General features: G+C 37.1%; 1 protein-coding gene across 25 annotated transcripts in view; it reads right to left on the bottom strand.

The window, feature by feature from the left end:
• The window catches only part of ARID1B (AT-rich interaction domain 1B), a 435,290-nt gene that overhangs the window by 254,790 nt on the left and 155,852 nt on the right, over positions 1-24,648 (bottom strand). The window lies entirely within an intron of this gene.

Raw genomic sequence — 24,648 nt, 5'->3', positions numbered from 1 at the left:
GGAGATTCCTTTGATGAAGCTCTCATTTAGACTTTCAGTGGAGTTAGAATCTGCCCTTGCCTCACCTCAAATTCAAGCCAAAGCTTCTGGTCAATTAGAGAAGCTTAAGGGTCACCTAGATAGCATATTCAAAGCAGAGACACTTTGCCAACAAAGGTCCATCTAATCAAAGCTATGGTTTTTCCAGTGGTCATGTATGGATGTGAAAGTTGGACTGTGAAGAAAGCTGAGTGCCAAAGAATTGATGCTTTTGAACTGTGGTGTTGGAGAAGATTCTTGAGAGTCCCTTAAGGGGACTGCAAGAAAATCCAACTAGTCCATTCTGAAGGAGATCAGCCCTGGGTGTTCACTGCAAAGACTGATGCTAAAGCTGAAACTCCAATACTTTGGCCACCTCATGCGAAGAGCTGACTCATTGGAAAAGATCCTGATGCTGGGAGGGATTGGGGGCAGGAGGAGAAGGGGACAGCAGAGGATGAGATGGCTGGATGGCATCACTGACTCGATGGACATGAGTCTGAGTGAACTCCGGGAGTTGGTGATGGACAGGGAGGCCTGGCATGCTGCGATTCACGGGGTCACAAAGAGTTGGACACGACTGAGTGACTGAACTGAACTGAACTGAAGCAGAAATTGTGTACCTATCCTCCACGAATACATGAAAGGGCCTGGGACCCATTCACAAAAGAATGTCTTTTTTGTTAATGACCTACTAGGCTCACCCGTACCCTTCCCTGGCACAGGCAGTGCTGAGCAAGGAGGCAAAGCCCCCTATCCTAAGAAGCAGGTACTCTGGTCTCTGTCCCAGTACCAGGCCCCTGGCACACATCTTCTCCAAGGTTTGGATGCTCAGAAGACACTACACCCATTTTAACTTCCCCGGTACCTAGAACCTCCACAGTTCCGAACAGCTGCTGAAGGAAAGTGAAGCCTGAGGCATGTCTCAGATACACAGATAAATACAAAGAAATGTGGAAGTAGTAGAGGAGGCCCGTGCATCCACTACCTGCTATCTCCAGTGACCATCCTGACAGAATAGGCCATGGCTTCTGGGTCTCATTACCTGAAATCTTAGGCCGCTCAAATGGGATAGCTTCATTTCTAAGACTCCCAACCACCAGGGGCACTCTCTTCTGCCTTGGACCTATGACAGTCAGGGTTCTGTTTGCTACGGCCCTTCTGGGAATGAACACAAGTTGTTCTACCTTTTCTTCATGTTTATCTTGAATATTCCTCGTGGATATAGAGAAAAAGCCAATACATATAATCGGATGCAGCAATGTTAACTGGCTTACAAAGTAGATTCTCTTCTCTCACAGAGAAAAGTTAGGTTTAATAAAACTAAAATTATCTCCATAGCAAATTATGTTTAAGTTTCAATATTATAAAGCTTTTACATGTATTATTTCATTGCAAAAATCCTATATAACCCACAAGGAATAATTCTGAAAAGTAGTACTATAGCATACACAACAGGAATCTGGTTCTACTTGTTCTGGATACTCACCCTAGCCACTGACCAAGTGTCTTAGGGTAGTGTTGTGGCTAACACGTTGGGTATGACCTAGATTATTATAGATTATTATACTTGGATGAATGGCAAAACCAGAATGTTAAAAAGTTCTGCATTTGGCCCATTTAATTTTTTATATCAAGAGTTATTATGAGATAAAATTGACAGATGACACAAAAGTAGGAATTATACTAAATAGCTGTATATTGTCACCCTGCTTATTTAACTTATATGCAGAGTACATCATGAGAAATGCTGGGCTGGATGAAGCACAAGCTGGGATCAAGATTGCTGAAAAAAATATCAATAACCTCACATACGCAGATGACACAAGCCTTATGGCAGAAAGCAAAGAAGAACTAAAGAGCCTCTTGATGAAAGTGAAGAGGAGAGTGAAAAAGTTGGCATAAAGCTCAACATTCAGAAAACTAAGATCATGGCATCCAGTCCCATCACTTCATGGCAAATAGATGGGGAAACAATGGAAACAGTGAGAGAACTGATTTTGTTGGGCTCCAAAATCACTGCAGATGGTGACTGTAGCCATGAAATTAAAAGACGCTTGTTCCTTGGAAGAAAAGCTATGACCAATCTAGACAGCATATTAAAAAGCAGAGACACTACTTTGCTGACAAAGGTCCAAGCTATGGTTTTTCCAGTAGTCACATATGAATGTGAGAGTTGGACTATAAAGAGAGCTGAGCACCAAAGAATTGATGCTTTTGAACTGTGGCAGAGAAGACTCTTGAGAGTTCCTTGGACTGCAAGGAGATCAAACCAGTCAATCCCAAAGGAAATCAGTCCTGAATATTCATTGGAAGGACTGATGATGAAGCTGAAACTCCAATACTTTAATCACTGGATGCAAAGAACTGATTCACTGGAAAAGACCCTGATGCTGGGAAAGATTGAAGGCAGGAGGAGAAGGGGATGACAGAGGATGAGATGGTTAGATGGCATCACCAACTCAATGGACATGAGTTTGAACAAGCTCCGGGAGTTGGTGATGGACAGGGAAGCCTGGCATGCTGCAGTCCATGGGGTCATAAAGAATTGGACACGACTGAGTGACTGAACTGACTGACAATGGATGATACAGGATCCAACTACACATGAGCAGGCTTGAACTATGGCTTCAGACAAGACCACATTCAAGAAGTGTAAATGTGAAAACTACACTTGGGTTCGGGTGCAGGATGGATGAGACCTATGCCTTAGTAGTATGAATAGTTCCCACTAGAGTGCCAGTGTGGGATGCGGCTGTTACACATCATATATATATGATGTATATAGCCATATATATATATATATATATATGGCTATACTAGCCATAACTTTGGAGTATTTAGTTTAGTTTTGGATTCATATTTCAAAGTGCTTACACAAAAATGAAGTTTATCAAAGAGTTACGAACATGGTAGTAGAGGGACCTGAACCCCCATAATTGGTAAAATACTTAAAGGAACAAGTTAGTTAGCCTAGTAAAAACTTGGTTAAAAACTATCTTCAAATACATGAATAACCATGATATAGAAGACAGATATAGATTTATTTTGTGTGGTTTAAAGACACAGAAGTAGAATACAAATCCAAGGGAACATTTCAAGTTACTATGAGGAAGAATTCCCTAACAATTTAAATTATCAGAAATAAAATACTTTATGAAGTAGTAATTTCCACTGCAAAAGGCATTCAAAATTATGTTTTAGAAGCAATTTACATATCAGGTAGGGAGGGACATGTATATATTTTATGAAATTTTAAGATTCACCATGATTGTAATGACAAAACAATCAAGAATCAACAAATCACATGTAAATACACACACCTGTCTTCAGATCATAGTTAATAAGTGAGAGAATATAACTTATTAAAACCTGAAAAGTTATATGCACTAAACCTTTATAAGGTGTCCCACAGTTCCCCACAACTGTAAAGAGTCTCTCCTTCAATATCCCATGTGAGGTTAGAGCATAAGAGAAGGATTAAACAGAAACCTGAAACAAAAGAAACACTGAAAAATAAAGTTACTGTTGCAATTCACAGGAAAAGACTGATCACTTATCACTGTTTTATTCAGAGCTTTAAAAAATATACACCATTCATTTTTAATATTTTAAAAGCTTAGTTCCTCCTCAGAACTTTGTCTCCTCTGAAATCTTGCAAGATCAGGCCCACAATGAGTTAAGTCCAAAAATAAAGGAGCAAGAGAGCAAATCTGACTGCATGTTTGAAAAAGCCTATAAAATGTTACAAGCAAAACAGGAAAGCCTGTGTTAATAATGCATAAACCAAAAGAGGAAAAAAAAACCTACCCATTTAATGGAATAATGCTTTTATCCTTGCAGTTAAAATGAAATAAACCATGACTATTAATCTAGTAAGACCATGTAAAAATGTAATTTTTAAACATTTACTAAAAGGGTATAGTTCAGTAACCACTCTAAAAATCAAGGCCTTGTGTACAGCAGCATTTAAACGCTAAATACCAATCTCCTGTCTGTGGACTCCATTACCCACCCTGTCGCCATAGCAACGCTAACAGTATGCCTGACTTCAAAGACAAAGATGTAATTTCAGACTTCCAGCAGCCAGAGGGAGTGGTAAGAATATTCTACCCAGGCAGTGTCAGCTGATGATAAATTATAAAAATATCCAGGAAGGTTATGAGGCGGACTGTACCATATATTCTCATATTCCTGGGGGAAGACTTACATCAGTCAAACACACTAGGAGATGGCGAGAGTAAAACAAAAAGTAAACAAGAAAGAATCTCAATGGAATTTAATTTTTTTTTCTTTTTTTAAAATTACATGGTACAGACTTCTGCCTTCCTTTTCTCTTGCTCCCAGGAGAAAATAAAAATAGCTTCCACCATCCTGTTTCTCATTCAAATTAAGAGCGACTGAAGATATGCATGGATGTTCCAAAGGACTTGCAAAACCACCTCCGTAACTGCTACTCCTACGTTTGTGAACTCCAGCATTTGTCAAACATTGTTTTAAGCTCAAGCAGCCAGCTAAGGGAGCAAAATCGCTTTGTGCACTTCAGCTTCTGGAGAACAGCTACCCAACTCTTGGAGCTGTTTTCCAACCACCCAATCTATTCCCAACATACTCAAGATATTTTTCTAAGCCCACTGAAGGGAAAAGTCCTTAGAAAAATTTTTGCCAATTTATAGATTTTTGTGTCTTAAAAGGAAAAAAAAAACCATAAAGCTGACACAATGTTATTTCATGATTTTGCAGCTGAAAAATTTTTAAAAGCGCAAACCTTTATAAGCTGAGAAAGCCACAAAATCCTGAGCAAGTAATTTTCCTACAGGCAATGAAATCCTGACAAAGCTACGACAAACCCAGACAGCGTATTAAAAAGCAGAGACATCACTTTGCCAACAAAGGTCCATCTAGTCAAAGCTATGGTTTTTCCAGTAGTGATGTACAGATGTGACAGTTGGACTATAAAAAAGGCTAAGCGCTAAAAGAATAGATGCTTTTGAACTGTGGTGCTGGAGAAGACTCTGGAGAGTCCCTTGGACTGCAAGAGATCCAACCAGTCACTCTTACAGGAAATAAACCCTGAATATTCATTGGGAGGACTGATGCTAAAGTTGAAGCTCCAATACTTTGGCCACTGATGTGAAGAGCTGACTCAGTGGAAAAGAGCCTGATGCTGGGAAAGATTGAGGGCAGGAGGAGAAGCGGGCAATGGGGGATGAGATGGTTGGATGGCATCACCAACTCAATGGAGATAAGTTCAAGCAAACTCTGGGAGACAGTGAAAAACAAGGAAGCCTGGCCTGCTGCAGTCCATGGGGTTGCAAAGAGTAGGACATGACTTAGCGACTGAACAACAACAACAAATGAAGTACAAAACTTGGAGTTAAAGTCTTTTTGAAGATTCATTCTCTGTAAGGAGGAACTAACAAAATACTAGGACTTTTTTTTACTTGAAGGAGGTTAAAAATGACTTGACAGGCCGGCAAATGAACAGAGGTCGCTGTATTATAATGCTACTGCTGTTATGCTAAGTTTTCTTCTTCTCAAATTCAGTTTATTGGTTTGTATGTGTGTGCTCAGTTGTATATGACTCTTTGCAACCCCAAGGACTGGAGCCCTCCAGGGTTCTCTTTTTCCAGGCAAGAATACTGGCATGGGTAGCCATTTACTAAAAGTCCCGTTTCTTTACAGCAAGAGAAGCATAATACAGTTGTCCCTTTTCAACAGATCTAAAGGGCCCACTCTGTTCCCCAGCCCTGCTAAGGCTGCTGAATGGCCAAAAAGAAAAGTTGTGGACTAAAAACCAGGCTGCTGTCAAGATCCTTTTCTTCTACTGGGTCACTGGCCTGCTACCCATACCCACTCTCTGTAAAGCACAAGACCCAACCACCAAAATAGAGCTGTTCTCTCATGGCCAGTCCTGAGAGCTGGGCGGCAGGGGGGAAGAGGGTGTGTAGATATAGATACATCACACCTGTTTTAACATTCCTCCCCACTATAACTCTGAAGGAACTAGACACATTATGGATTTATTCTTTTTCTCCGGAAAAATAGATCTCCAACTTTACAGTGAACTCAAGCCAAGATGGTCAAGAAAAATAAACTGCATAAATTTTGCCATAAGATATAAATGGGAGTAATGATAATTAAACCATTTAGTGTAATGTTGTATTGTAAAATTTAGGACATCACCAGCCTCATCAATTAACCTTAAGTCCAAATGTCTCTTATAACACAAAGATTATCAATCTTCTCCCATAAAAACAAACAACAGGAAAATGCCAAAGTACAAAACAAAATACTATTTGTCCTTCAAAAAATTGATAAAATATACTCTCTTTACAACTGAACTATTTTCTCACTCGACTTTCATTCTATAATATATAATATGCTTACAAAATAATTATTTTTAAAAATGTGAAATGAAAATGGTTCAAGAAGCTACTAATTTGGACAAAACTGCTGAATTTATAATTTTGAGACTTGAGCAAGTTACAGAAAAAAAGAGCCAATCATTCATTCATGTGGCAGGATGCCTAATGCAGGCCCTGGATAATCATCCCAAGTAAAGAAGAAAACACTTCTTTTATATTATAAAAACCCAGAAAACCCATATTTTGGCATTATTCATTATTTTAACAGGAGAATTTTATATGTTCCTTTATAGCATATTCCTTTTAAAAAATAATAGGGGAAAAGTGATAATCCTTCTTTTAAAAATGTTTTTTCATTGTTTATAAATTACATAACCTCATTTCCCCCTTCTACCTTAGTAGTAAGGAATGTAGTCTTAAGTTTAAGTTATTTCTGGTATTGCATTGTCATGGTTTGTTTGTGTCTACCTTTTTAAAACATTTTTTAAAAGTTTGTATTCCACTTTCAGTAGTTTAAACAAATACTTTACTGTAGGTCAACTCAAACCTTTTTTAGAAGCACCCAGGTTGTAAATTCTATATAAAAACATCCTAGGAAATGAAAACCTCTCTCTCAACAGGACTCTTTTGAGTTAAAAGGGGCCATTGGTATATTTAAAAATAAACAAATTTATTTATAATTCATAGGAACACATGCTGAAAGACATCCAAGCTGTTTTTTAAACACTTTTGTACATGAAAAAAAAAATCTATACTCTTTAATGTGGTCACTAAGTTATACAATATCTTGGTCACACTTTATATTGGAATGCCACAATACAAAAAAATTCAGTCACTGAGGCCCCAAAATGTATTAATTACATTAAACTTTATATATTTTAGTAAGAAACTAGGTTTGTAATAGTTATAGGTAAATTCAGAAGTAAAACTGGTCAGTTTAATGGTCAGTATAATGAAAAAGCACTATTCAACATAGTTTTGGAAGTTTTGGCCACAGCAATCAGAGCAGAAAAAGAAATAAAAGGAATCCAAATTGGAAAAGAAGAAGTAAAACTCTCACTATTTGCAGATGACATGATCCTCTACATAGAAAACCCTAAAGATTCCACCAGAAAATTACTAGAAATAATCAATGACTATAGTAAAGTTGCAGGATATAAAATCAACACACAGAAATCCCTTGCATTCCTATACACTAATAATGAGAAAACAGAGAGAGAAATTAAGGAAACAATTCCATTCACCATTGCAACAGAAAGAATAAAATACTTAGGAATATATCTACCTAAAGAAACTAAAGACCTATATATAGAAAACTATAAAACACTGGTGAAAGAAATCAAAGAGGACACTAATAGATGGAGAAATATACCATGTTCATGGATTGGAAGAATCAATATAGTGAAAATGAGTATACTACCCAAAGCAATTTATAGATTCAACGCAATCCCTATCAAGCTACCAACAGTATTCTTCACAGAGCTAGACCAAATAATTTCACAATTTGTATGGAAAAACAAAAAACCTCGAATAGCCAAAGCGATCTTGAGAAAGAAGAATGGAACTGGAGGAATCAACCTACCTGACTTCAGGCTCTACTACAAAGCCACAGTTATCAAGACAGTATGGTACTGGCACAAAGACAGAAATATAGATCAATGGAATAAAATAGAAAGCCCAGAGATAAATCCACGCACATATGGACACCTTATCTTTGACAAAGGAGGCAAGAATATACAATGGATTAAAGACAATCTCTTTAACAACTGGTGCTGGGAAATCTGGTCAACCACGTGTAAAAGAATGAAACTAGACCACTTTCTAACACCATACACAAAAATAAACTCAAAATGGATTAAAGATCTAAATGTAAGACCAGAAACTATAAAACTCCTAGAGGAGAACATAGGCAAAACACTCTCTGACATACATCACAGCAGGATCCTCTATGACCCACCTCCCAGAATATTGGAAATAAAAGTAAAAATAAACAAATGGGACCTAATTAACCTTAAAAGCTTCTGCACATCAAAGGAAACTATTAGTAAGGTGAAAAGACAGCCTTCAGAATGGGAGAAAATAATAGTAAATGAAGCAACTGACAAACAACTAATCTCAAAAATATACAAGCAACTCTTACAGCTCAACTCCAGAAAAATAAATGACCCAATCAAAAAATGGACCAAAGAACTAAATAGACATTTCTCCAAAGAAGACATACAGATGGCTAACAAACACATGAAAAGATGCTCAACATCACTCATTATCAGAGAAATGCAAATCAAAACCACTATGAGGTACCATTTCACACCAGTCAGAATGGCTGCGATCCAAAAGTCTACAAATAATAAATGCTGGAGAGGGTGTGGAGAAAAGGGAACCCTCTTACACTGTTGGTGGGAATGCAAACTAGTACAGCCACTATGGAGAACAGTGTGGAGACTCCTTAAAAAACTGGAAATAGAACTGCCTTATGATCCAGCAATCCCACTGCTGGGCATACACACTGAGGAAACCAGAAGGGAAAGAGACACGTGTACCCCAATGTTCATTGCAGCACTGTTTATAATAGCCAGGACATGGAAGCAACCTAGATGTCCATCAGCAGATGAATGGATAAGAAAGCTGTGGTACATATACACAATGGAGTATTACTCAGCCATTAAAAAGAATACATTTGAATCAGTTCTAATGAGGTGGATGAAACTGGAGCCTATTATACAGAGTGAAGTAAGCCAGAAGGAAAAACATAAATACAGTATACTAACGCATATATATGGAATTTAGAAAGATGGTAACAATAACCTGGTGTACGAGACAGCAAAAGAGACACTGATGTATAGAACAGTCTTATGGACTCTGTGGGGAGGGAGAGGGTGGGAAGATTTGGGAGAATGACATTGAAACATGTAGAATATCATGTAAGAAACGAGTTGCCAGTCCAGGTTCGATGCGCGATACTGGATGCTTGGGGCTGGTGCACTGGGACGACCCAGAGGGATGGTGTGGGGAGGGAGGAGGGAGGAGGGTTCAGGATGGGGAACACATGTATGCCTGTGGTGGATTCATTTTGATATTTGGCAAAACTAATACAATTATGTAAAGTTTAAAAATAAAAAAAAAGAAAAAAAAAAAAAAGAATCTGCTTGCCAATGCAGTCTCGAGACGTAAGAGACACGGGTTTGATACCTGAGTTGGGAAGATCCCCAGGTGGACAGCATGGCAACCCACTCCAGTACTCTTGCCTGGAGAATCCCATGGACGGAGGAGACTGGCAGGCTATGATCCATAGGGTCGCAAAGAGTCGGACACAACTTAAGTGACTTAGCATGTACACATCACAAGACAGTAATGTTGAAAAAAAATACAGTATCTAAATCTATTTATATTTGTAAAGTCATCTTCATTCCCACTATCATCTGTCCTATCACTAGCTTCCACTGCTGGCTTAACAGAGTTGACATGAATTAACCATTTGCAAAAGTGCCTTATTTAGGATGCATACTTTAAACATCAATAAATACAACTCTCTGAAAGAGCAATACTGAAAAACCAGGTGTTTCTCCTGTGCAAAATATAACCTGATTCACAACATATTTATTTAACCTCACTGAAATCAGTTGAGATTAAAAAAGAAGAATTCAAAAGGAATTATTTTCTACATCAATTAGGCATGTCACTAGATAGACAGAGACGCAGACAGACATAGTATGTTATATATTTGACTTAAAAGGATATCTTGTTATTTCACATGTGTGCATGGCATGCTTATTCGCTAAGTCATGTCCAACTCTTTGAGACCCCATAGACTTATAGCCTGCCAGGCTCCTCTGTCCATGGGATTCTCCAGGCAAGAATACTAGACTAGAATTGGTTGCCAATTCCTTCTCCAGGGGATCTTCCTGACCCAGGGATCAAACCTGCGTCTCCTGCATGGCAGGCGGATTCTTTACCATTCTGCCACCTGGGAAGCCCCTAAATTTTTACAGGAAAGAACAAACTCTAATAAGTTGGTAAAATAATTAAAATTTTTATTTTATTACATCTAATATAAAATTTTAAACAAAGGAGGCTATCAATAAATGATTGTTAAATGTAGTTGAGTTTTTCCGTGTAAAGTGACATCTTGTGCCTTAATTGAGGGTGTCAACATTTAGGCATGATAGTTCAAGAGAAGCATAAATGCAGTAACCATGAAAAGTAAAAACTTGGGGAAATTTGAAGCGATTCATATTCATTCAAGGATGCTCATAATTTAATCAAATTGATAAAACCGTTTATTTTTTTAAAAAAGAAGGACTTTTAGGTTTAACAATCAAAGTTCATAAGGACATGAGGAGTGGGCATATAGGCAGCTGCTGTAATGGAATAAGCTACAGACTCAAAATAGCTCTGCTGCTGTCAAACTGCGAGGTAAGTTTCCTGCCATTTTCACATTTGGGAAACAGAATTTTAAAAACCTGAATCAAATTAAATATGTAAAAATACACACATTTTAAGAACTCATTTATATTAAACCTTTGCTCTGTATGTAGGAAGTGAAAATTACAGCACTTTTAAAAGTAAAGAAAATGTAGGGGAGAGGGAAGCTTGACAAAAAACAAGAGAGTATCCCTTAGAGTTCAAGGTCATATCCCTGAGATCTCACTTCCTCAGCTGGGATTCCAGTGTATCACAGAAACTCTCGGTGCTCAAAGGGTCAACGATTTCTAAAGTAAAAGAGAACATCTTTCAAAAACAGCATGTTAAAACTAGGTTCCCTGCCCCCTCGCACTGTCACCATTAAAGAAGAAAACACACACTGCCCCCCACCCGCCGCCACAAGACATAAATTTGTATACTAGGCTCACAAACACACATACTCAAAACAAGTTATGGAAAGAAGAAATTATAATGAGGTAACTAATGAATGTTCCTCCAAAATGAATTGGTACAGCAAGAAAAAAAGTCTAAATCACTCAAAAGTAAACCAAACACAGCAATATAAAACAACCTGGACCTATCTAAGGAAAGTAACATATTAGGGTATAACTTACTACACTATCCTAAAAGCAAAGAAAATGAGACAAGACATGAATGTCAACTGAAGAAAAAAAAAATACTAAAGTTTCATCTATTTCTTGAGATTGTACTCTTTTGTCTTATTCCACTTAGAGTTAGAAACTCTCTGGAATGATCTGCTGAGTTATTTATACAAACTCTGATATGACAGTCTTCAAATCATCTCCAAGAATTTAAATGAAATGTAAAGTTAAAGCCTATGCAACCATTTTTAACTCATATAAAGAACTATACAAAAAATAAGGCTGTGAGAGCAAAGCTGACTTACTTTCTTATAGGAGCTTTAGAATTCCAGCACAGTTATTCAGTTATTACGCTTTTTAATCTCAAAAATCTCTAGGTATTCATTTCTCCCCAAACCAACTCCCCACCACCATTCTGTGTTTGTCACCAACACTATCATACCTCCTGGTCACTAAGCTCAAAAACCTTAAAAGCATCCACCATTCACCCCTCCTTTTATTTCCACAACAGTCTCCGTTTGCATTCTCACTGCTATCACTTTTAAAAATTTATTTATTTTAATTGGAGGCTAATTACTTTACAATATTGTGGTGGGTTTTGCCATACATCGACATGAATCAGCCACTAGTGTACATGTGTCTCCCCATCCTGAACGCCCCCTCCTCACCCCATCCCTCTGGGTTGTCCCAGAGCACCAGCTTTGAGTGCCCTGCTTCATGTATCAAACTTGCACTGGTCATCTACTTTACCTTTGGTAATATAATAATTTGACTCACCTCAATATTGAGATAATACAAGAGCTCTAAAGTTGTCTGTCTCCGGCAGTAATAAGCGCACTTTGAAAATGAAGGCTTTTCATAACTAAAAAGCCTGGTATAATTCACTTGTCTTGGTAACCTGAAAGTCGCAGACATTCAAAAATAGAAGAATGGGGTGGGATGTGGCTTCGAGGAGGCAAAACAGATGTCAGGAAGTCCTGTCTTTAAAGTTTATGTACTTTACCTAGGATATTCACTAAAAATCTACTCTGGGCATATTTACTTTTCTGTTACTAGCAGTTTCCAGGGTCAATTAATTGAAAATTTTACTTATATAAAACAAGATATTTTAAAATGATAATAAATCATTATATATAATTCATGTATTATTATTTTGAAGCCAAATTTTCTCTAGATACAGATACTTACAAAAGACCAACCACATATTTGTAGTGGCAGAAGGTTATTAAGTGGTTCACTGCACTCAACCACCCAAATCCATGGAAAAAATAGAGACCAGTGAAAATCCCTACTTATATTAGAAAATTTTGTAAAAGGAGAAGAGTATCAGTATCAGGGCAGGTTTCAGATGGGAGCAGGAAGATACTGCTGTACAGGCCTGTCACTCGGTGGTCTCCAGGTTCAGTAACTCTAGCCTACTTTGAGAGAAGGCATTTACCTGTGGATCAGGTGGCGTCTGTGCTAACCACCTCAAGGTACACCATTATGTTCTTTGATAGAAAGAGAAGTAAAGTAACAGGTAAAGTTAAGACTTGTATTAATAGCATAGCATTCTACCCAGATCAAGCCAGCAAGCTCCAAAGCCTTAGAAAACACATAGAAACATAATGTAGAAATGCAGGGGGGCATTAAAACTGGTTTGGGTTCATTAAAAAGAAATGGTGGCTTTTATATTCCTGGGTCACTATATTTCCACTGGTGGTAAATCTCAGTTGAGAAAGCAGAGTTTTTATTAAACTACTTTATGATATATAAATGTAAACCTGGAGTGTCAGAAGTAAATAGAGTCCTCAGATATAGACTAGCAGGGCCTTTCTTTCACCAGCATGAAATTAAAATCCATTCATGCCTTATCATCTTAGTTCAGAAAACTGTCTCTACTGAGTTCCCACTGGTCCAGGAGAAAAAGGCATTAGACTCTGCATTACACAGTGACAAGATTTCATTGTTCTGCAGCAGCTTTGTCATTTTTACCCACCCCCCACTACCCCCAAACCCCTGCTTTAGCAGGAGTTCATAAAGAATCTGGAATATGTACTTCTCAATTTCTCTGTGAACTTTTCTCCTCCCTATATGTCCCTGACTCAAATACCTCAGACTCTCAGACTGACCATATGGGGAGAGAGGGGTACCTCTGCAATTCCTGAGAAGTTAGAGACAGAGTCCACAAAAAGGCCCATGGCTCCCCAATGACCTAAAGAGTAAGGCTAGGCTCTCAATCAGGCAACCCCAAATCCCTAAATCCCTAAGGGTTTCCCTAGTAGCTCAGCTGGTAAAGAATCCGCCTGCAATGCGGGAGACTCTGGTTCAATTCCTGGGTCAGGAAAATACGTTAGAGAAGGGATAGGCTACCCACTCAAGTATACTTGGGCTTCCCTGGTGGCTCAGTTGGTAAAGAATCTGCCTGCAATGTGGGAGACCCGGGTTTGAAAGATCCCCTGGAGAAGAGAACGGCTACCCACTCCAGTATTCTAGCCTGGACAATTCCATGGAGTATACAGTCCATGGGGTTACAGAGAGTCGGACATGACTAAGTGATTTTCACTTTCAAATCCCTAAATATGTTCAAAAGCAAATGGCTCCTAAGAATGGGAGAGAAACCACCAAGGGCATACACAGACCATTACTGACGATTATTATTAGACGGCTGCCCTTCTCTCATTTAATTTCTTCCTGAAAGCAGAGAGTTCGTTTTTATCAGTGCTTTTCTTATATACTAACAAAGAAAGCCTTTAATGTAAAATCTAGAAGTTGGAACATGCTCTAACATTCACTTTTCAGACACACACATCCTGAGCAGTGACACAAACTACTCAAGATCAGAACCTTGGCTGAGACTCAGTTCTGTTTCCCATTCAGCCATTATCATTACAACAGGTTTTCAGTTCAAAATATACTATTTTATTAAAACGAAGTCATCATTCCTTCCATACAAGTCATTATAAGCTGTTCACTTTCATTTCTGTGAGAAGGGAGGCAAGTAATATAAACTGCTTCTTTCTAAGTGAATCATTTTTATAATGATCTGATAGTAAAAAAATAATTACAGTTAAACATTTATATCAGTCTAGTCTACTAATCTGGAGAAGGGAATGGCAACCCACTCCAATATTCTTGCCTGGAGAATTACATGGACACAGTCCACAGGGCCGCAAAAAGTCAGACACGACTGAGCGACTAACACTTTCACTTTTGGTCTAATAATCAGGTACTACTTAAAACAAGAGAACTCTAGAAAATTAGCTATCAATAAGTGAATACTAAAGACTATGTGTTCAGTTTTAGAATCAGTCTTCTCATACACACTGTATGTGGACAACATGCACAGATACACACAGCACACACATTCCAGTGCAAATGAACACTACTCTGAATACTTTAAACAGTGAATGACAGGACGATAATGAAATAAAGAGAAAAAAATGCAAACACCACAGTCTAACACTGGATAAAACGCAGGTCATAAGGAAAGAGAAAACATCAGTACCTGGAAGCTTTTTTTTTTTTCCATAAAATGTATTATGAAGAAAAGTGGTTGTGAAAGCTTAATCACTTTTTTGTGGCTTAAAGCTTTTTTCTCCCCTCTTTTATTCAAGGCTTAAACAAAGTTCAGTGGGGCATCAAACTGCCTGTTTTAAATTACAGTCTATATTTTAAAATAGAATGCATGCACGGCATGTTCTTGAAGCTAGGGGGTGGGGGTGTTATTCACGGAAAATTGAAGGCTTGTTGAGTCAATAATCTTCTTTCACACAGTAACAATTTTCAGCTAAAATTTCTTGACCCAAACAAAGGAAAACAAGACCATTCAGTTATTTTACAACAATTTTGCGAAGGCAGAGAAAAAAGATGAGAGAGAGACAACTCTAAAATCTTACATCATGAAGGAAGAATAGAAATTTTTGCTCTCAGGTAAGAACCTTCTCTCTATATATTTATTTCCTTTCCTAAACCGACAGTTATTATTAAAAATAGTTACCTCCACTTCAAAAGAAAAATAAGAGCAATTAACCAGTTCACAAATGCTACTATGAGTTCCTGCTGGTTATATATCTCTTGTTACATAAAACAGACCTGTGCCTTCAGTTACAAAGTAGATCTCTGCAAATTAAAATTTACTTCCCAGCTAACTTGGCTAATATAAAGTTCAATGCATTCAAAGTCTTAACAATGGCTAAAGCCTGTATAATCTGGAGGAAGCCTGCTACCCCTCTAGTGGGGTAGAACAGGAGAAGCACTAGGAAGAAAAAGGGGAGGCTTTCTAGCTCAACATGCCCAAGAACTACCATTTATAGAGACAGAAACAGTAGGTTAAAATAAGAAAGGGTACTTCTGAACATCACTCATTTTTTTGTTCTCACATAAAAAAATCAAAATTAAAACTCAAAGGAGCTACACTGACAACGATCTACTTATTTAAAACTTCTTATATAAATTCTATTATGAAATACTTACTGAAAACATAATAAATACTATGAAAAGATTCTAGTCTGTTGGGGTGAGAGGGAGAGGCAAGACAATTATAAAATAATAAGAGGATGACTAGTAAATGCCATAAGGGCTAAAAAAGTTCAAAAGATTCAACAAAAATGGATTAAATCGTATTTTGAGGTCCCATGCCCACATATGAGGATCCCTCACACACAATGCTTTTTGTGGTTTGTACAAAAGTCCAACACTGCTGCCTGCCCCCTTCTGTTCAGAGACCGTAGCTCTGGTAAGACAGGCTTACGTCCAGGTATGATTCTGTGGCTGTTTGCTGACAGACTTGAGAGTTACATGCATTCCAGCCTGTGAGGCCACAGAGAAGGCTCCACGGTCTCACACAGGGCCCCTGAAGAGCCAAAAGCTGGTCAGAACCTCCCAGTCTCCCCTTTGTTACAGCAAAATATGTATGCCGACTTTTCTATTAGCCAGGAATATCTGCATTTATCATCCCTTACTTAATGAGCCTCATTTATCAACTATAGATCATAGTTATCCTTCTATTATCAAAACCAATATCCTGAAAATCAGTTATGTTTCAGCCTCTCTTCATCTCCAATTTTAGCTACTGTGTATTTTTTATGGGAATCCATTTTTTTTTTTTTTTGAATTGACAGTTCCATAAAATGGGTTAAAATTCATTTCCCCCAAATTTTTAAATGGAAAGCCTCAGAATATTATGTGAAAAGGTCTGCAGGGGGATATGCTTAGTTAAAACATGCTTTTAAAAATTAGATGATTTTTTTTAAATAACATTTTGCCACTAAGCAAATATCTCAGCTATAAGGAATTTAGAATTACCCATGTATTTCAAAAGGACTAAAAGATCTCAATTTAGAAACACTTTGCACACAACCATTTGAGTTATTTAAAAACAAACTATAGTTCTTTTAAAATACTTATTTATTTAGACTTTCCATATATTTAGCCTGCTGTAACCTGGAAGAAATCCAAACTGGTGAGGTTTTATTGAACATTCATTTACAGAACAAACATTTAAGTGGAAGATTGTTTTGAAAGAGGGAGAAACATACCTTTTCACTTCCTATGACTTCTTACCTTGCTGAAGTTCAACTGTTTCCTCTATTTTCAAAGTATCACAAAAATACTCTGGGGGATAAACTTACAAATTATCACATCTTAAAGAAATAATCCATGTTAGAAAATAAACATCTGTCAAAGTCACTATCATTTTTTCTAAATTAGGACTTCAAAGCAAGGTCTTTTCATATTTCTCTCAAATTTAATCTGAAAAATATTGACATCTCCATATAGCATAGATCAGAGGCTAAAATTACATTTGTAAATATGGTAAATCCTAGTTAAGAAACAGAGTGTGCTGTGCTCCACTTAACACTTCTCCAAGGTATTAAAATTTGTCTGTACCTTCAGTTTCAAAACTGTGCCAAATGGTTAACCGTGTCTACGGACACTCGTGTGGACAAGACACATCCTAAGAGAACCTCCTGCTCCCTTCACCAGGTGCCCACTTTCTACAACTCTTTCATGACACCAAGACTCAACACAGTCTAATGACACCTAGGAAACAGTGATAACCAACACATGATGTCTTCAGCTGCACATGGGGATAATCAATGCTGAACAATGGGCTAAGGGAACAACAGATTAAACTTCTCTTTTATTAACTTGGAATTTTTTAAATGTTCAGGATGATTTGAGAACAATCAACAAATGACAGTTATGCTCTTAACCTTTTAATGATAACCTTTAAATCAAGCTCAAGATACAAATAAAAAAAAATTTTTTTAAAAAGTTCATTCAGCAGCCATACATCTAATTCTTACTTGACAGATTTTAAGTTTTACAAAAACCTGCCAACTAACAGGTTAAGATCATCTTAATAATCTGTGTTCTTAGATGGGTTGAGAACTTGATAAAATGCAAAACCCAGTTTTTAAAAAATGCTCCATTTACTAAAGCTTTTTCCAATAGTTTCCAATCATTCACAGGAACTATATTATCAAATCCACACACTTAAAATGTTCTTATTAGCATATAACTTTTCTTACATGCTTCCAAAGTGCATGATAATCCACCCCTAACCCCACATATGTCATTAAAGACTAATAAAATAAACACATACATAGAGTACTCTTTTTCGGTAAAGGCAAATGATTACATGCTCTGTTGCTAATGCCTAACCCCAAAGAATATTCCTGGTAATAACAGCTTTCCAACCATTCTCTTTCAGGCTTCCAACATCCTGTTTAACACTATTTCAAAGAACAACCAGCATTTACTACCTCCTTCCTTTCACAAAGTGGAAAAAAATGTTTTATGTAATCCTCAATACTTCCTTCTAATTGCAAACTCAATAGAAGTGTCATAAGCCCTGTTTTCCACAGGACATTTAGAGTTTTTACTAAACTTGGAAAGCTCAAACCCTCTTCATGTCAACCTCTTTAAATGTTTCCTATTTAAGGAAGAAAAGGTCAGAACGAGGTTTTTAATGTCCTGATGGGCCTTCAAAGGCCTTTTGAATATGACTGACATTAGTCTGTATCTTAGGTAAACAGAATAATGGACCTACTATCAGAAATACAAACCGGTGGCAGGTCACGCTAAAGAAAAAACAAATTAAGTTATTTCTAAACTGAGGAGTATCCACAACTCTTCAAGACTCCCTAGAGGAGAGAGCACTATTTGCTTAAAACATGGAAGATAAAATTTCAAAACCTGTTTTTAAAATTTTTTATATATATTTATAAATAATTCATTAGCAACATATTTTTGTACTGTATTACTGAAATTATGATTACTGTTTGTCAATTTATTTATTTTCACGATTAAAAATATATATTACTAAGAAAATAATGTTTTCAAACTGTTTTTAGATTAATACTACAAAAGTGCCCACTTTTTCTTGGAGCTTAAGGTTATCGACGTAAACTCAAATGTCATTCTACAATAAAAGAAAATAGTTTTAAAAATAAAACCATCCTGCCAATACAGATATCACATTCGTATACTCTTTTAGAATAAGTAGCATATGGAGAATATATGCTCTTTGGATGTCAGTTTGATACCTTGGGAAAGATTCTATAAGCAATTAAAAGGAAAATTCTGAAGCTGGGGGAAGAATGTATTTAACAATTCTTAGATAAATTCTATTAGAAAACACTTACTGAGTCAAACATAATAATTAGGTATGAACCTAACAGAGCAGAAGATATTCAAAAGAGGTGGCAAGAACACACAGAACTATACAAAAAAGATCTTCATGACCCAGATAACCACGATGGTGTGATCACTCATCTAGAGCCAGACATCCTGGAGTGTGAACTCAAGTGGGCCTTAGGAAGCATCACTACAAACAAAGCTATTGCAAGTGATGGAATTCCAGCTATTTCAAATCCTAAAAGATGATGCTGTGAAAGTGCTGCAAACATGCCAGCAAATTTGGAAAACTCAGCAGTGGCCACAAGACTGGAAAAGGTCAGTTTTCATTCCAATCCCAAAGAAAGGCAACCAAAGAATGTTCAAACTACCGTACAACTGCACTCATTTCACACACTAGCAAAGTAATGCTCAAAATTCTTCAAGCCAGGCTTCAACAGTACGTGAACTGACAAATTCCAGATGTTCAAGCTGGATTTAGAAAAGGCAGATGAACCAGAGATCAAGTTACCAACATCCACTGGATCACAGAAAATGCAAGAGAATTCTAGAAAAACATACATTTCTGCTTCATTGACTATGAAGCCTTTGTGTAGATCACAACAAACTGTGGAAAATTCTTCAAGAGAAGAGAATGAGCAGACCACTTGATCTGCCTCCTGAGAAACTTGTACGCAGGTCAAGAAGCAACAGTTAGAACTGGACATGGAACAATGGCCTGGTTCCAAACTGGGAAAGGAGTGTGTCAAGGCTGTATACTGTCACCTTGCTTATTTAACTTATATGCTGAGTATATCATGCAAAATGCAGGGCTAGATGAAACACAGCTGGAATCAAGATTGCCAGGAGAAATATTAATAACCTCAGATAGGCAGATGATACCACTCTTGTGGCAGAAAGTGAAGAGGAACTAATAGCCTCTTGATGAAAGTGAAAGAGAAAAGTGAACAAGTTGGGTTAAAACTCAACATTCAGAAAACTAAGATCACGGCATCCAGTGCCATCACTTTATAGCAAATAGATGGGGAAACAGTGGCAACAGTTGGAGCCTTTGTTTTTTGGGGCTCCACAATGATTGCAGATGGTGAACTGCAGCCATGAAACTAAAAGACGCTTGCTCCTTGGAAGAAAAGCTTTGATCAACCTAGACAGCATATTAAAAAGCAGACATTACTTTGCTGACAAAGGCCCACCTAGTCAAAGCCATGGTTTTTCCAGTTCAGTTCAGTTGCTCAGCCGTGTCAGACTCTTTGCAACCCCATGGACTGCAGCATACCAGGCCTCCCCGTCCATCACCAACTCCCGGAGTTTACTCAAACTCATGTCCATTGTGGAGAAGGAAATGGCAACCCACTCCAGTACTCTTGCCTGGAAAATCCCTTGGACAGAGGAGCCTGGTAGGCTATAGTCCGGGGGGTCGCAGAGAGTCATACATGACTGAGCGACTTCACTTTCATTTTTCACTTTCACGCACTGGAGAAGGAAATGGCAACCCACTCCAGTGTTCTCGCCTGGAGAATCCCAGGGACGTGGGGAGCCTGGTGGGCTGCCGTCTATGGGGTTGCATAGAGTTGGACTATGGGGTCGCACAGAGTTGGATACAACTGAAGCAACTTAGCAACAGCAGCATGTCCATTGAGTCGGTGATGCCATCCAACCATCTCATCCTCTTCTCCTCCTGCCTTCGATCTTTCCCAGCATCAGGGTCTTTTCAAATGAATCAGTTCTTCGCATCAGGGGGCCAAAGTATTGGCGTTTCAGCTTCAACATCAGTCCTTCCAGTAGTCACATGTGGATGTGAGAGGTGGACTGTAAAGGAAGCTGAGCGCCAAAGAATTGATGCTTTTGAACTGTGGTGTTGGAGAAGACTCTTGTAGAGTCCCTTGGACTGCAATACGATCCAACCAGTCAATCCTAAAAGAAATCAGTCCTGAATGATTTCTTTTAGGAATGATGCTGAAGCTGAAGCCCTAATACTTTGGCCACCTGATACAATGAACTGACTCACTGGAAAAGACCCTGAACCTGGGAAAAATTGAAGGCAGGAGGAGAGGGGGATGACAGAGGATTTGATGGTTGGATGGTATCACCAACTCGATGGACATGAGTTTGAGCAAGCTCTGGGAGTTGGTGATGGAGAAGGAACCCTGGCATGCTGCAGTCCACGGGGTCACAAAGAATCAGACATGACTGAGTGACTGAACTGACCTAAAAACATAACAAATACTATAAAAAAAAGATCCTCGTCTCTTAGGGATAAGAGGGTCAGGCAAGACAACTATGAAAGCAATAAGAGGATTACTAGCAAATGCCATAAGTGATGAAAAAGTTAAAAAGACTCAACAGAAATGTATTAAAATTGCATTTGGGGAGTTATCTTAAAGTGTAAATTAAGATACACTCAGTGTTTACAAAATAAAAGTGTTGATAAGCTGTAACAGTTTTTTTTAGCATTCCACTGTATATTTTGCTTAATGATGGCTTCATTTCATATCAATATTAGAGGCAGAAAAGAACTATAGAATGTGCTAAAATTTTAAGTGGTAATATCCCAAGGAGACAGAATTCTTCAAGCTAATTCTTATATTATGTTATATACTAAGATTTCTTAATAATGGTAACATCAAGGATATGTAAGCTAATGAACTTCAACAGGAAAAAGGTTATATGATTAAGAAAGAAAGAAATTAGTATAGAAATCTTATTTCGGAAGATTTGTTCCGAGCTTAGGTCTGAGTGCATTAAGTGAAAAGTAAACGTTACTGGTGATGGCCCCAAGACAGCAAGACAACAAATATTAATTTACGTGTCACTGGCTTTACGTGGATGATCTAAAGAGCCTTGTCAGCCAGAAAACAAAACTGCATTAGCTACTGAAGATCATCAAGAATTTAATGACATGCAAATATAGACAGATACCAATTTAAACCATGGTGAAAGGACAGCTTGCTGAGAGAATCAAATTCTAGATCAAGCATAAGGAAATACCTTGATTTCTTATAATGGAGAGTTAACTGTATAACAAAAATACACTAAAGAAAATATCAAACATGCAGAGCTATAGGAAAACACTACAAACTCTTATCAGTCTAACTCAATTTAAGCAAAAAATTAAGAAACAATTACTTCAGAAGCTTCCTTCTTATAGTCACATATACAATGGTTATAGACTTGATTATACATTAGAATAATTTTTACCACATATTCTTAAATGAACAGGTAAGAGCCTGAATTTGACTCAAAATTACAAAACAAAAGATTAAAAATATGATGGATTGCCTTTAATCTTCAGTAAAAAGACAAAATTTTATCACTGACACTTGAAAAGGAAAAAACACAGCCTAAATCCACAAAAGATTTAATAACCAATTCAGATAAGATAACAAATATATATAGTTTCATGGTACTTATTCAATCAATTTACCCAAGTTAGGGAATATTTAGTAAGAGTAAAAATACATGATATTAGAGCCGTACAGAATAACAAATCTCTCCCTCAAATTGATATTACCTTAGTTTTATATAACATATTGATGCAGCATTTACATAAAGAAAAATATATTTGTAAACCCTACATAGAAAACGTTTCTACACAAACAAAGCCTGTTGAAAGAAAAGTAGAGCACTAAAATTCATTTAAATAAAGCCAATTTTTACCTTAACAGACTGAGGGCAGGGGGTACAACCAACTGCTCTACGATTTTTCCTTTATTCAGTAACTGATGCTTTTATGTAGTCACCATAAAACCTGGAAACTTTCATCTCTAAAAAAAGATTACTGAAATGTTATTGAGTCAATCAGCATCCTATTTATCTGTGAGTTACCAAAAAAAACAAAAAGAAAATACCAATCAGGGCATTTCTTTTTTCAACAGCTTCATAAGAAGATTTACATTATGAGCAACCTTAAATCCTCTAGGGGAGGAGGCAAGATAAACATTAAGGAAGAAGGTAAGCCATTATACATATACAAATAGAATAATCCAGAAGACTTAACTTCTTGAAGAATATACTAGTTCATTTCCTAAAATACTTCGAGTCTCTTCTCTAATAATTGACTTAAAAAGCAGCATCCCAAAGCAGAACTCTTCAATTTTCTGGGACTACCACACTTCTTGCCACCCCAACCCTCCCCTAATTATGCTATAGAGTTAGCTGAACATCAACCATTCATTCCAAAGCAGAGCAATGAAAGGAAGCATAGCCTAGTAAGTGACCCAAAAGATCAAATGGATATTAAGAAAGCAGTACACTGCAAACTACTCTTAGACCTATGCAGAAAAACCAGCATCAGTTTATAACAAACTTTCCAACCGGTAAACGGTACACATCACCAGCCAATGAGAAACCTATAAGGATGAGCTTATCTAAAACACTAAAAATCTGAGTGGAAAAAAGCAGAATTCACTGTCCACCTTTCCATGAGTCAATTTAAATTTCCTAAAACCACAAGCCAACTTCCAAATATTCAGCAAATGTTGCATTTATCGTCAGCATCCACGTGCATTTGCATGCACGCACACAGACAAACACACACGCTTCACCAAACTGTGGATTATCTGCTGAAGAGAAAAGTTTACAGCATAAAACAGAGTCCATTACCTTTTTCATTCCTTTAAAAACCAAATAACTAGACAATAAATATTTCAGTGTAACTAAAAAAATGACCACAGTAAATTTTACGCACCTCCCACCATAGAAATAAAATCTGTAAAAATTATAGTTTCAAGTACATGTGCATCAGATGCAAAGATATTATATATCATGTAGCCTCTACTTACCTTCTACTCTAAGGCCATATGTAACTTAGAAATGGGTATGTCACATATAACATTCTTCACAAATGCTGGTTCTCAAATGTTTAGCAACAATATGATAAATCTTATTTAATGTAAACATATTTGAAATTCAAATTACAATCATGGCTAGTTTGAACACTATCTCTTAATAGAGATTAAGCAATAACAATAGTTCTTTAAGTCAACATATTTTAACAAGAAAATAAATATAAAAATTTGTTTGCACACATATATTCTTTTAATTTATAAGGAATTCATTTTAATTTAAATGAGGTTGCCTATGGGAGGAAAAAGGAAAATTAAGCACAGATGAACTATTAAAGGAAATTAACATGTAACCTGTAACTCAGCTACTACCATAGTCAACAGGCCCAATACAGTGATTTGCTAATGGAAACACTTAGAAGCTATATTTTGCAATTCTAAATTAAAGTACTTTCTTTTGAGTAAAAAAAGATTAAGTCATTTCTCATGACATAAAGTCTCTGAAGAAATTCAAACTACCACTAGACACTTTATCTCATCATTTATATTATTTGCCAAATGGGAATTTCCTTTCCATTTAACTCTTATATAGATATCTCTGTTCTGAATCACTACCAGGAAGCACCATGTTATGCAAAGCACAACTGTACAACAGTAACATCTTTCTGCCACAAAACCTATCAGCCAAATAAAGGCTTCCAACTGGATTCAGAGATACCTACAACATTGGACATGGAGAGACCTACTAATGAAATAGACTTTTTCAGAACTACACAGCTCCTTTAAGAAGGAAATGCTCAAAAATTAATAAATCACAAATACATCTGAAAT

This window comes from Bos grunniens, chromosome 9, assembly GCF_055505025.1.
Source record: "Bos grunniens cultivar Pamir isolate PY7600 chromosome 9, Bosgru_T2T1.0, whole genome shotgun sequence".
Lineage (NCBI taxonomy): Eukaryota > Metazoa > Chordata > Mammalia > Artiodactyla > Bovidae > Bos > Bos grunniens.
The sequence above is the reverse complement of the archived record's forward strand: the minus strand, read 5'-3'. Positions and strand labels throughout refer to the sequence as shown.